Source organism: Monomorium pharaonis, chromosome 6 (genome assembly GCF_013373865.1).
Source record: "Monomorium pharaonis isolate MP-MQ-018 chromosome 6, ASM1337386v2, whole genome shotgun sequence".
Classification (NCBI taxonomy): domain Eukaryota; kingdom Metazoa; phylum Arthropoda; class Insecta; order Hymenoptera; family Formicidae; genus Monomorium; species Monomorium pharaonis.
The window spans coordinates 7386284-7401690 of NC_050472.1; the positions used below are offsets into that span (position 1 = coordinate 7386284).

General features: G+C 35.7%; 1 protein-coding gene across 1 annotated transcript in view; it reads right to left on the minus strand.

Annotated features, from left to right (window-relative positions):
* Positions 1-15407, minus strand: part of LOC105831359 (solute carrier organic anion transporter family member 74D) — a 154158-nt gene that overhangs the window by 105702 nt on the left and 33049 nt on the right. The gene's annotated exons all lie outside the window — the stretch shown is intronic.

Sequence of the window (15407 nt, forward strand, 5' to 3'; positions counted from 1 at the left end):
CGACTTCAATTGCAAATTGAACGCGAAAGCGCGCTTCCGGCGGTGTCTCATACGAAAATACATACCCAATAAAGTGCGCGGAGTCTACGCTAAAGATAGCACGATAACAACGTTGGAATTAACGGCGGCTCCTCTCTATCAATTAGACGCGGTGTAATATACCAGGAAACGCCGAACAATTATTGTTGTCTGGCCCACATACTGCACCGAGCTCGCTGCAGCATCGTTTTCCTCATCCCGTCCGTCCATTTGCCTTCATTGCATTCGCCGCGACGGGACGCTTCTTTTTTTTTCCTCCGCCTCTCTTGTCTGTGTCGCGCGTCGTTCCACAAACGGAACGCGCGCTACAATCACGCGGCAAAAAAGTTTCATGAAATTTATGCGATCGGCAAATGCAAATTGCGCGCGCGAAAGGTCGATCAATCGGACGAAGCGACATTGGCAAAAAATGCGACCGTACCGATTGATTTGTCAACGACGTCGACGTCAATGCTGTGAAAACAATTACTTAGTTTTTCCCACTTTCAAGATAGTGATTATCATGCATGCAACAAACTTCGCGATTACATATCTGCGGGAACATAAAAATATACATTATTAAATACGATATTTTAGAAATGGTTGAGACGAAAACATTAGTACAAAACTAAAATTCAATATATTCTATTAATATATTTTATTAAACTATAATTACCTCACATAAATGTTTAAGTAGAATATTAATATTTCATTTCAATATTATAATAGTCATCATAATAGATATATTATTGTTTTAATAGTAATAGTATTAAAAAAATTTTAATTCTTAGTTCAAAGACATTGTTACTTTTCATCCGACACTTTTCTTCTCACAGCTTATAAAAATCATTATGAAAGTAAATTTGTTGTCTCGATCTAAGAAATATACAATAATTTAAATTTCTCATGTCAGTAAATTATGTTTACTCTTAATAAATTATATAACCTTATTTCAACATTATTTAACATTTTAAAACTACAGATATTTTCAGAACAAAAATGTTCTGGTGTGCAGAAGTGAATTTTAAATTTTATCAATGAGTTTCGAGTTAATTTATGTCCTATATGGAAAGTAAAAATTTTAATGGTACACGCACTATCGTACGTTAATGTACCGTGTCGACATGTCAATAAGTGTAACTGGTATGCGCACATTCTAAGCTGGTTAAAAGTGTGACATTACAAGTAATTAATTTGTTTATCGCTAGAACGACATCGTAGACCTAGTCAAATAGCATCGTACATTGGCGCTGGTCGATCGAGCCGAGCGCGCGACAACAGTGTTGCATTGTTGCAGATGCTAACGTAATAATTTAAAGTAGCTTGGGCAACGACTCTGTTCACGGCATACATTACTGGCTTTTACGATCGCAAAGTATCGAATGCAACAGTACGAGTTGAGCAATCGAGTGTCAACTGTATCTCCGGAGAAAATGTATTTTATAACGTAATCTCCCAAAAATATGAACTTCGATATTACATTACTTATGTCAGCGTTGTAACGCGTAAGTTAATCCTTTTTTCGATTTTATTCTATCGAGTTGTTGTAAATATCATGTTAACGTACACGGAGAGAATTTTCTCTTAAAATTTTCCCTAAAAATTTACTAAAAGTATAGTAAAAATAATCATTTTTTAAGTAAAATTTATTACTATAAGTTTTTTTATTATTTACTAGAAGTATAGTAAATTTTATTAAAAAGTGTAGTAAAATTCCCTGAGGTCACACATTATCTCTTTTAGGGTAAATTTTAAAAAAGAAAATTCTCTCCGTGTATTATAAAGCGTTTCGAAAATGTACAGACCTGCAAAAATCGATTTGGAGGCCGGACGAGCAAGATCTCCTACTTCGCGCAGCGATTATTATTGTTTGTCGTGGTGCGACCGTAAGACTGAACGGCCGGCCGCGATAATGTGGCTCAGATTCTTATCTACGATAGCCACAGCAGTAGAACGTAATGCGCAATTCGGCACGCTTGCGTCACCAAATGGAGAGGAATTCAAACGAATTCAGGCATTTGCAATTCCGGGCGCGCAGATCCCCCCCCGTCCCTCTCCCGCGTAAATATGATTAAGACGCGGCACTCGAATACAAGATTGGAAAAAAAAAAAAAAGTTTCTTTCGGGCATAATCTCGAATCATTCATACAGATCTCTTCGAAATCGCGGATTTCTGCAATTATGATAATTCACGTGATTACGTAATTCATAAGTTGCATAATTTTATCGGACACGTTACCGAACGACATATAAGGAATTTGGAAAAGCAACTGAAATACCTTAATAGATGCATCTGAGTTAATCAAGCTTATTTCTACAGACTTGGAATTTCCATATCAATTAATTGAAGCCGTCAAAGATTTCAATACATTGCTATTTTCGAAATGCACGAAGAGAAAGTACCTCACATAAAAATCTAAAACTCATTCATTTCTATGTAAAAAGACTAATATATCGTTTGTTAATATCTAAAAGTTATCGAAAAAGTCGCGCAAGATGACGACCGCTGTCGCGGATGTGCAATTCTAATCATCTCGATCGCGCGATAACGCGCTTCGCATCTCAAATATACGTTTGCTCGTCGCGCGAGATGACGATCCTTCATTACCAAAGATATAATCTGTAAAATCTGAGGCCGCGCGTGCAAATAAACGCCGCCCGTTTATCGTTTGCGTTATTTGCGCGACCGAGTATCGGAGTGCAAGTGCATTGAACCAAACAGCCAGTGACGATGAATCGTCATTACGCGGATCGACCGGACCCAACAACTTCATTGGGAAACGAGACACTGTGCCCCAGATATCGATGCAAATGCGTTTCACGCCTCTGCCGGAACGTCGAGCCGCCGTCGCCGCCGCCGCCGCCGCTACCGTCGTCATTCCGATGCCAATTCGACTGACCGGAGAAAGAAAGAGAGAGTCGCGTTGACAAGTCGAGGCTTTCGGAGTCGCACAGTAACGGAGACAGTCGCATAACTTAAAATAAAAAACGCGACGCATGCAATACGTGAAAATAAAATTTTTGTGCTACACAGAATCTTACGCACAGAAAAATATTAATTCTGCTGTCAAGAAAAGCGATTACTCAATTTACTTCTTTTCTTGTAATAAGTATTAGTTATCTTTAATAAAGAATATTTTCTTGACAATAGTCTTAAAATATATTTATTATAAGTTTAAAAAAACTCATTATTACATATTAAAAAAAAAAAATTTCTACTTTCTTAAAGATTATTATGAAATTGAATTAAAGAAAAGTGAAAGTAATAAATAAATCAGATTTCGTCTTAATATTTTTAATTAATATATTAAATTACTAGAATTTAGAATATATTTCAAATGAATTTATTATTTATGACAAACTTATGACAGATCTGTGGGTATATAAACTTATAAATTATTGAAAATAAGTGATACTTATTTAATTTTTATATAGAAGTTCACTTTAAGTAAATCTTACTTATTTCAAATAAATAAGGAGTGTATTTTAAAACTATTTATCAAGGAGATATTCTTTGCAAAGATAACCGTTACGTAGAAGAAAAGAAAACTAAAAAATGAGAAACTGCTTTTCTTAGCACGAGAATAAATTTTTCTACCTGTAAAAAGGTTATACTTAAAGTCACGATAATTATAGAACAATATAATATTTTGAGGACTTTTATTATAATTTGATAAAATTTAATCAAACCATTTTTTATAACTTAAAATAATTTAAAATAACTTGGTCAAGTTTCAACAAAATTACAGCAAAATTCCTCGAAATACCACGTGCCTTTATACAATGGATGTAGCAAAAAAAATGTAAAATAAATAAGAATTAAACATATATGTAAAACAATAATTTGCAAATACATTCCATAAATACAAATTGCAAATCGGCGATCGAATAATTTATCATGTATAATATATGCCCACATAATTCACACTTTTTTTTTTTTAATCGTTCGAGGAGTGAAACCAACTGGACCCCCCACGCACAATAGGAGGATCAAGAATTTCGCGGACAGGATCGAGAGAGCCGTACGTGCCGACGGTCCGCGGAGTAAGCGCGTTAGCCTCTATTGGAAAATTAGATCCAATCTAACGCGAAGCGGCAGTCTCACGCGCTCGCGCGCGGCCAGACAGAAATTACGAAACCTACGACGACCGCGAGATAATTTTGTAATGTTACAATAGCGCGAACGCGTGCGTGAGCGCGCACGCACGCACGCACGCACGCACGCACGCATATTCCGCGCGGCCAACGAGGAAGAGCATTGACCACCGTACACACACGGAAGTGATTAAGCCCTTCTTTAACGGAGCACGTATGGATTAACCCGATTAACTTATTCATCAGGGAGCGACGAAGCTGATCGTCCGCTTGTACGACCGCCGCCGAACGATTTGGCCTCCGCGAGAAATCCGTACGTATACCGTCAATGACAATCTCATTTTTCTCACATTACTTTTTGTCGTAATCAAAGTATGGACTTTAAAGAATTTTAATATAATTTTGATAAAATTTTTAGTAAAATTTAACTCAAACTCTTTTATATTATATCTTATATTATCTTTCTGTGTATGTGCGTGGTTAAAAATGGACGTGGATGTCATCAGGATTAATTTTCTATGGGAGAATTAAGTCTGAGTTGTGCAAACAATAAATTATAATTCACAATTACCGTTTTGATTTAATTGTTGCTTTGCGTATTATGTCTGCGGTTATATCACAGCGTTATCGCCATCGCGACGGAATTCTTCGCGAGAAAATTTGACGGTACACTTCCCCCCAAATTGTCCTTAATTATTGCGACCTTTACATCTCTCTAATGCAGTACCATTGACCCTGGCTCAATATGTGATTTCGTCTGTCCTCTTCCGAGAAGGCAATTATGCTTGAATTAGTAAATTAGCGTTGGCCTGCACTCCGCATTGTCAAAACTCGAATTGGAATCTCTGTACCTTCCACTCGTCTCGTTCTGAAGCTACAATGTTAGCTGTCTGCTCGTTCACACACGATCGCAGCTGCACACAGTTGCAACACGTGCCATTTTTATCTTACACACGTACAGCCTTATTATTTTTATGTAACGGCTTATTTCTTATTCAACGTCTAGTGCACTCGTCGCAACTGCTTTAAATTTGCACACATCTCTAGACTTACTCACATAATACGAGTTTTGGAAGGGAAATTTTTTAATTTATAAAGAATTTTTTTTTACTCAATAGAAATTTTAAAAGTGGAAATTATATTGCGTTATAAAAAGCCAAGTTTATAATTATCAGGAAAATCTATTTAAAAGTAGATCTAAAAGGATATACTTTTCATTGTAATAAAATTTATTATATAAAGAACGGTATATTAATTAATTTATCTTGTTAATTTTTTTGTACTATTGCTTAAAAATTGTTACATAAATATGAATATCGGACTTTTAAATTTTCTGTAATATTTATTTTTATGGTTAATTTTAATCCTCTTCATTCATATTCACTGCCATTTTATTGCCTACTTTCCTTTCGCATTTTTATCAACAAGATGCGTGCGTTATCGCGATGTTGAAAAATCGAAATTCAATCATATGCCGATGAGTGGCCTCTTAGGTGACGCGTTTGCGACCATTTGTAAAGGCAATGACGACTGTCTCCGTCGTCGAATATACATATAAGAGCGTCGGCTCTCTTTTCGCCTTGTTTTCGAGTTTCTCGCTCGTGGAACCGCTGAATTATTGATGAGCCGGCGATCGGCTGCGTCGGAACGACACGAATTCAGATATTATTCGTCTCGCGGACGGCCAAAAGCATCGCGATGGCGATCTCAACGTGATCGATGACCGGTTGTCTTGACCAGCGATGTCCATCGAGGTCACCAATCCGTTTGCAAAATAAAAAAAATACGTTGCCCTAAAAACTAAAAGCGCATGAAAACGGACGATATATGATCGCGATATTGGGTGGTACTTGTAAAATGTATGTCCACGAAAAACAAAGAGGTGGAGGAGAAAGGCAGAAATGCAAAATGTTAAAATGCTGATAAGTAAATAATAAATTAATAAAGTAAATTATCAATTTTTTTAGAATATATCAATAATATCGATTATCCTTAATAATAAAAGATGAACTGAATAAGACTTTTAAATTTCGGATATAAATGGACCTTATCAGCATTAATTAACTTCAACTTAGATATCTTCTTTACTATTATATTTTATTACACACTAAAAAAAAAGTTGCTAGTTTGACTAAATTTTTCAATTAAATAAAATCTTGTCTATTCAAGTATTTATATGTATATTTTAATTAACTATATAAATACTTGAATTTAAATTTGTGCACTTAAGTTAAACGTATAAATTCTTGAACTGATAAAATTTTAATTTAGTTGGAAAATTTTGTCAAATCAACAATATTTTTTCTTAATGTATATATTTCAAAATTTATTAAATATTCTCATATATGTTTAATGTATTAAAAAAAAAAATCCTTGTTTTCCATTTTAATAAATAGCATTTGCAATTAGCTCGCACACATATGATATTCATTCATATTTATTTTAAACGCAAATACAATAAATGCAGTTAGCGTTCGCAAGGTTACCGAATTGCGGGCACAGATCTCGAAAGAGAGCATCCAGAAAGAGGGATGCGGTTTCATCACCCCGCTGCGCGATCCTACGTAATCTCCTTTCCTTGGCGCTCCTCGTATTCCCAGCGTCCGCCACCGGTCCATTGTAGTTCACGGTTGCTCCCAGCCTGTGTTTTGACGGGGGCGGTGGGAGAAGGGCGGATAGAGAAGGGAGAGCGTAGCGCACCGACTTACCGGGGGCGGTTTGACGGTTCTATCCCCACTCGAGGAGGACGCGGAGTCCTCGAGGGACGGGTCTCCTGCGAGCCAAGAAGAGACTAACGGAAGACGAGGGGATGAAAGAGACTCCGAAACAGGGAGGGACGGAGAGAGGAAAATAGAGAACGAGAGGGAAAGAGGCGAAGCCGCATCGCAACCAGGGCGCACGTGTGTGCCACCACGAGCCAAGGCAGACACAGACGACAGCCGACCTTGTCTCGTGACGTCACCGGCCCGTCTAGACAGAATCCACCTCTTTGTACGTTCCCTTCCTGCCCCATTCGGGGATTAAATTTGAGAACGAAAGAGAAAGGGAAAGCGGGAGCGAGAGAGAAAGAGGGGGGAAAAAAAAGGAAAAAGCAGATCGGTGAACGAGCCACGGACAACCCGATCCGTCTCGTCCAGTGGATTCCCGGCATTAATTTCGGTTATTCAGTAAGCTTGCTTCGACTAGCAAGCTAGAATATCCCACGCGGAAACACCCTCTTTCGGCGATTCGACCTGACGCCGAGTGAAGGCTGTTGTCATGTCCTGCGGAAAGACATCACGTCCGAACCGCTTATTGAGGGAGGCAGGTGCTCGGTCCGGCCTCAGAAAGTGGTTTTCTAGCCTGCTCTTTAAGCTAATGGGGTAGCTTCGTGGCTGCAAAGGTTGTTTACAAACCCAAGCCACTAGTATCCAAATTTTACGAAGCTTTACGTCATTGTCCATTCATTTATCATTCATTATTTATTATATATTATATATCATGTATTATTTTATTTGTTATTGTACATTTTTAATTCCATATTTATTTAATATATAAATTATTAGCCAGATACGTATTAATTCTGTTATAAAAAAGATAAAAATAAATATCCTTTCAGTTATATAATAATATTTTGTCATTAATTAAACTCTGTAATTAATAAATATCTTATCATTCAAATGTATAAGTAATAAGTTCGAGTTAATTCAACTTACAACTTTAAGTCTTTTGAATAACATTAAAATTGCCGGAAGAGAAATATTGCCGGAAAGTTTTATTAGTCCTGACAGGACGAGCCGTTCTCTTTTCCACTGTACATGGGGAGGGTGTGCTTTCGTCGAGGCTAAAGTGCCGATCGATGTACGCACTCCTCGACCACACCCGTCGATTCCCTCTTTTGGGTGCTGTACCGAACTTCCAGGAATCGATACTCACATTCATGTATTCGTGTACTCCAAGACTCTAAGCTGTTTCGACATAAAATAGCCTTAATAATGGAACGATAATATCAAGGGACAATTAAATTTTGTTTCCGTTTTCAAACTACCAATATACTCCTTTTAATTAAATGCAAAATTATTTTATCTCATTATTAATTCTTTTCCGAATATTATTAACGTCATTTCCTCTATCATTGCTATTTCGATTCGCCAGAGTGCAACCGTGCACTCCGAAATTACACTTTGATGCTCGCAAACCCTGGCAATGGTTCGCTCGTAGAGATTGTTCCTTCTCCAGCGCCGGGGGTCGCGGTTAAGGTCTTGCCTGCAATGTCAGATTATTTCGGACAGACATGTAGGTCATTGGAGAGATGCTCTCTCCGCTTCTCTCTCTCTCTCTCTCTCTTTCTCTCTCCCCTCTCCTGTTTTCTCTTTCTCTCCGTTACGGGATTGCGTCTGGCCCGGGCCTGCGGTGCATCAAGCGCGGCAGATTGAAGCTGCGCGCAATCGATTCAACGAAGCGGAATCACGAGGCTCGGCCCCAGGGCCAAGGGCGAATCTCTTAAGAGACTGATTCACCTGCTTTGCCCAGGCCATGGGCCGGGCATCGACGACGCTGTTGTTGTAGGTCAAAGCCGGGGACACGTCGAGCGCAATGGGAAAGAAGCTAGGAGTCGAAAGTCAATTATGTCGGTCGATTGATATAAACGGTTTAACGATTTGGCCTCGACAAAGCCGCCACCCGACGAGTGGACGATCGATCGAAGAGGTGTCGACTATCGGATTTGTGATTTACTTTAGCGAGAAATGAAGGTCGCGTCAAGTTATTTTTAGACGCCATCGTTGCAAATTGTCTATTTTAATACTCAAATTTTGGTAAATAAATAATTCTGATTGTTGATACAAAATGCATGTACGCATGAAAAGAATTTTCTCTTAGAATTTACCCTTAAAATCATGTAGTCGTGGAAAAACATAATACACTCGAATAACTTTATTATAGTTTTTGATAAAATTTAACCAAACTCTTTTATATTATAAAAACATTATTAAAATTTTACTGTAATTTAGTAAGTTTCACTAAAATTTAACCAAACTGTTTTGTATGATAAAATTTACGTAATAAAATAGGTTGGTTAAATTTGATTTAAATTTTATTAAATTTTACTAAAGTTGTAGTAAAATTGTTCGTATATTATATTATTCTATAACTCTCTCTACCATAAATTTGGGGTAAATTTTAATAAGAGAAAATTCTCTCTATGTGAATTATAGATAATTTATTCATCGAAATTGTACCTTAATATTATAAATGTTCTAGATACTTTTGATTATACGTACGATACAATTACGAAGGAATGTATAAACGAAAAATGTTAAAAGTCGAGTTAAAAAGGCCGCAGTGATCTAAGCCTGTAGCAGTGGCCAAAATGTCAATCGACGTGAACGCGGCGCCGTTACTGTTTTTTCTCGCTTAGTTGTGGCTGGTGCATTTTGTCAGAATTCCAATTTTTTTCCTTTCAATTTTTTTTTTTGCGCCGCGCACAATGCGTCGGACAGGAAAAAGACGGGGAGAGTGTGGCAAGTGCGGGACAAAAAGAATAAAAGATACTCGTCGCGATGTATTCGACGGTCGCGACATTTATCTTACCGAACGAGGTCGTTCCTTGTCAATGTGAAGAATTTTTAGCGCTTCGATAAACAACGCCTACGTGAGAATCCGAACTTTTCCCGCACATTTTCCTCCTTCGCGTCAATTATGAGGCACAGAAATGTCATTCCCTTTCCATATACACATTTGTCTGGATTGGCATCATTATGGAGCTGATAATTGCTCCTTATCGTGTAATAATTTGCCTTATAAAATGAAACAAATTATTGTTTTCCTATGTACCGGCGTTATTTATATAGTAATAATTAAACGCGGAGAAAATCCATAATTTCTCTCAATTAACGTAATAGCATACGAGGTGTAATAACTTATCAGATTAGAGGCACAATTAAGTATGTATTTATTCCCGACGCACAATTTAGTTTTTTCTTTCGCTTTGCATAATAAATATCAGTGAAAACACCTGAATGGAGGCATGAAACTCAGGAATTGATGTGTCACGACGAAATGTAGCAAGCTTACAAACCGGTTACCAATGAGTGGCATGATAAAGTCATCGATACTACATGATACGTTATAGGAAAAATTGACTGATATTACGGTAATATATATAAATAAATGATTACATCATTTTCTTCTTTTTCTTCAGTTACACGTACATTAAATTAAAAAAACTTGTAATTACGCGCAAAATATATATTACATAAATGTTAAATAAAGAAATGAAAGATATAGTTATACAAGATCTTCATAATTTTATATTACTTTAATTAAATAACTGTCATTCAATTTTAATAAATATATTAACATGTAAAATCTTACATAGAAACTTTTCTGTATAAAATATGTTTCCATTCTGCAATGGAAACTGATAGCATAGCTAATTCTACAAGGTGTCCCAAAACATGTGGGTCAACGTCCGTAAAAAGATAGAAGGGATCGAGATGAACATAAAAATCCAAGATTGTCTTGGATTAGATCTTGGGTTAGGTCCACCAATAATTGAGGTATTAATTTTTCAAATTATGCGAATGAGAGCGCGCCGAGAGAAGAGCTTGATCCGCTCGAGCCGCTCATAACACGGAAGAAAAAATCTATTGTGAGTGTATAATATGATAAATTTTATTAATTTACTGTTCACAATTACAATAGAAATTAATTAGATTATTTGCAGATTCCATACGTTAATATCTCGTTATTGGTGGACCTAACCTAAGACAATATTAGACTTTTATGTTTATTTCGATCCCTTCCACCTTTTTACGAGCGTTGACCCACATGTTTTGAGACACCCTGTATATTCAAAACTAATGAAGTTATTTTAAACGCAGAAATTTTCTACTTCCGATTTATATTACATTTATTTAATTTTTAGTAGAATTAAAATTAAATACAATTTGTATTTTAAAAAATAATTAAATATATAAACATTTATTTATGTATACAATTGGATAAAAATTTTTTTTTAATAAACATTAATTTTAAAAAATACAAATAGTTAGAAATTAACGCGTCTTGCAAAATGTATCAAATGATTAGCTAGTAACCCAGACATTATTATTTGTAGAGCGCAGTAGCTTTCTCATTCTATTCAATTATTGTATACCGTCAAAAGAAAAAAAAGTTGTATTAACCGTAAAATTGCTATAATTTATAGTTATTTTTGAATCCAATCTTATTTTTATAGTTCTTTATTAATATAGTTTGTTTAAACTATGTATATTAAAGTTCTTAAAATTATAATATTGATCTATGTAACTTATGATATAATTTCCATAACCAAAAATAAAGATTTTAATATAATAAATTGTATTATCTTATAAAATAATTACTACAGGAATCACTATAAGCACGATTATTATCAGCAAGATTTATAATAATAATTATAAAAATAGTATTCCTAACTATAAATATATTTTACTATGTAATTACAATTGCAAATATTATACATTTTATTGTTACTTTTAATTGCCAGCATAAAATTAAAAAAATTTTTCCATCTCTTATTATCTTTTTCTTTTTAGAAATGTATAACAACGCGTTGAGTTCATCAACCTCGTAAAGTAAAATTAAATGCAGGCTTTGTTTCACGGAGATGTTAAATTATCTCAGTCTTGTAAGAAAAATTACAGTATTAAATGCAAATTAATCCTGTATTTAAAAGTAGTATAAAGTTATTCCGAAAATTCAATTTATATCATGTCGATTTAAGTTTAATAAAATAAGATTTGTATTGGAGAAATAATCTACATTATTGTTCAATAAAATAAGATGTTTAAATAAAATTATTTTCAACTTTCCATAAATATTTGTTAAGAATTATTTCATTAAACAAATTTATAATCTCTGAAAAAAAATATATACTTCAAATACACATAAACAGAGTTAATATCAATAATACGGTATCGATTATTTAGTGATCTATTGATTTAATTCTCGAAAATTTCAAATAATCGCTCCATCAAGAAGAAGCAGGTGCATCCTCTTCGTTCACTCACGCAAACGGCTCACGGCGACAGGAGAGCGTAAAGGCGTTCAGGACGGAAATACAATCCCTGGAAGCTCCATCTCGCGCTCGAGCTATGAGCCTGGAATACGCGAAGTAACCAACAACCAACTAGTAACCCAGACTTTAGTATTCCCGTGGTGTCGTCTCGTACGAGACTTCCTCATTCCAGAGTTGAGCTATTATAAAGCTCTCCTCCCGTTTCCACGTCCCTTCGCCTCTTTCCTCCTCGCCGTCGCCATTGCTGTCGCCAGCACCGTATAGCCGTATACAAGTCCAATCGTATTACTTCGCCAAAATGGTTACGTTTTCCGCCCATTTATTTCGTACATCCCCTCTTTTCTATCATATTCGTTCAATTTTTTCTTATCCTTTCTGTTTTTCCTCTCTTTCTCTCTCTATCTTTCTCTTCTCTTTCTCTTCTCTTTCTCTTCTCTATCTCTTCTCTCCTTCCATATTTTCTCATTAGTCGTTTTCCATGCCATTATGCGATCCTGAAAATTCGCCAAATAGCTTGTCATTACATATGATTTCGATATTCGGATGCTTTAGGAATCATATCTAGATGCAGAGTAGCGACTGTAAGAAACGGGAAGACAAGAATGCCGTCAAGATTTCTATGAAAATGTGTTATAATGCGTCAGACGTAGTGTTAATCGATTCTTTCTAAAATGCCTCTGCATTGGAGGGTATTCCGGAAAGGTTTAAAGAAAAATTTACTATTCAAACAGAGTTTATTTTAAACACTGCTTATTCAGGGAAATACTATCTTGTGTCGAATATGTCGTAAAATTCTTCATGACGAAAATGCTGTTATTTATTATGCTGTTATATATGGCTTTATATGCTGTTATTTATTGTGTCTTACTAATTTTTTATTTATGAATACTTTTGCGCTTAATTAATTTTATCCAAATTAAACTTTCAAAGGATTGGCAGAACTTAAAAAAATCGTACAATTTTTCAAATTATTTTAAATTATTTTGTATTATTGCTTAAAAGATTAGAATAAGATAGTATTCCAATTAAACTCGTCTGCTTAAACACGTTTAAACAACTTAAATATAAAGTATAGTTGTTTACTAAATATTGTTTGAAACATACTTAACATGCCTATCGTAAAATGATACAGTGTCGCATATGCATAGCATAAGATCAGTTGAACCAACTTGGAACTTTTAGTCGATGCTTATGATATGCTCTGGCCACCTTATGGAAGCTCGATCCAGATGGACTCTCTGCTAAGCATATGCTAAGAATAGACCTTAAACACAATTTTAGAAATTAGTTTGAGAGAGGAGGTAAACCGAAGAAGTGTCGCCTTTCCGTCTATGTTAAATAAAAACTTGCACCCAGCAGTAGACTTGCCGTTGTGTAGAAATAACGTAGAACGCCTGTTAGAAAGTTCTTACAAGGAAAACCCGACAGTCTGTCATCAATGAAGTTTTGTAAACGTGTAATATTCAAATTTATGCTATAGTAAAACCCAATAACCTCGTAAAATCCAATGTTTCGCCAAAGGCATTCTCGAAAAAATGGCAATAAAAGTTTTCCTAGCATGTATTAGCCTGTTAAGATCCACCATCAAAGTTAGCGAAACAGTAACAACTGAAAGTAAGACTGAAGCAAGACATTTCTAATTTTAATATTATAGCACATTGCAAAGATCAATTTTACAAAATGTTATAAATAAATCATTGAAAATTTATTGTAGAAAAAAATAATTACGCTTATTATATAAAAAAAAGATACTAAAAAAATATGTATAACTTGTTTTTAAGTCATTTTATCTTAAAAAAAAAAAAACATAACAGGTTACGTTCCAATTTCGTGTAATGCTTATTTATCTATCTCAATTATCTTATCGATGCAGCGTGCACACGTAAATTAATTTATGCTAATGTAAAATTGGAAAGTGATACCTTGTTATTCAAATCCCTCTAATTACCAAGCATTCTTTGTTGCGAGACAGTTTCAAAGACTTAAGACATTATCTCCCTTAATTAAGAATAATACAAAAATACTGTGATGAATATCTCTTCGATAAGGAAACAAAAAAATAACGCAGGAAGATAATATCCGCGACTTATGCAACCGCGCGGTGAGAAGTAAAAATCACCAGGACGTTGTTTTCCACCGAAAGTAATTTCTACGCCGACCACGCTTCCTTTCCCTCGTCACGCGCCTCTGAGGAGACTAAACCTGGCGCGATATCGACCGTTAAGTTACGAGAGGATCGGGAATTACATCAGGAGAAATCGGATGCTCCGCGCGAAGCCGAAATTAAAGGCGTACCGTGTGCATTTTACGTAATCCGAAAGTTCAGGAGAACGCCAAGATCCTCGGAAAAGGGAATATTTTTCGTCAGGGGCAAATTCGCTCCCCGGTTAGTCAGACGACATTTCCAAAACTGTCATCAGGGAGATCGAGTCATTTCTATTTCTAGCACTGCGGCAATCTATAATCCTCGGGACAACGCGTAAATCTTTCCGCTCATAAAAAAAAAAAAGCATTGAGCTCTTAATCTGCCTAATGCACCGCCTCCATTACGCGCGCGTGGTATAGAGTCACTGAATAAATATTTCGTCGGAATAGGTATTCGAGCAGTTACGCGCTAACGAATTCAGCCGTTAATTACCGCGTTGATTTATTTTATTGCGCGCGAGCGTGATTGGCGCGAACGAGGTGCTTGATAAATGATGCGAATGATCGCCGGTGAAAGCGAGATATCAATTTAATCGCGCGAGAAAACAAGCGAGTCTAACCCATTATCGACGAATTACATTTATTTTACCCTAGGCACCGCGTTGCAATACCTAATTATTAAGCAAGCTTATTGATGAGTCAATAAATAGTGAAAAAAATGTCGCTGAACACTCAATACGTTTCTCTTTTTTGCCCCATTCAAATAATCTCGCCGTCAGGTTCTTTCGAAATTTAAATCATCTACCTCACATCCCTATTTTATTTTAGAACAAGTTTCTCTCTTCTTTTTTTTAATACTTTTTTCTTTCATTACAAGAGATTTTATTAAAGGACGGGCTAATTCTACATCGGTTTTTCACGAGATTAGCAAAACCTATTGCGAGAAACAACAAGTAGATGTTCGCATATTATTATATATGATATTAAGCGGCAGATTTCTGCCGCGCGGCACAAAAAAAGTGCTACTTAATCTGCTTGATGCACCATTTAAGTCATCATTCATAACCGCGTATCTATCACGAGCATGACGTATGGCCGGCAAAAGTCACTG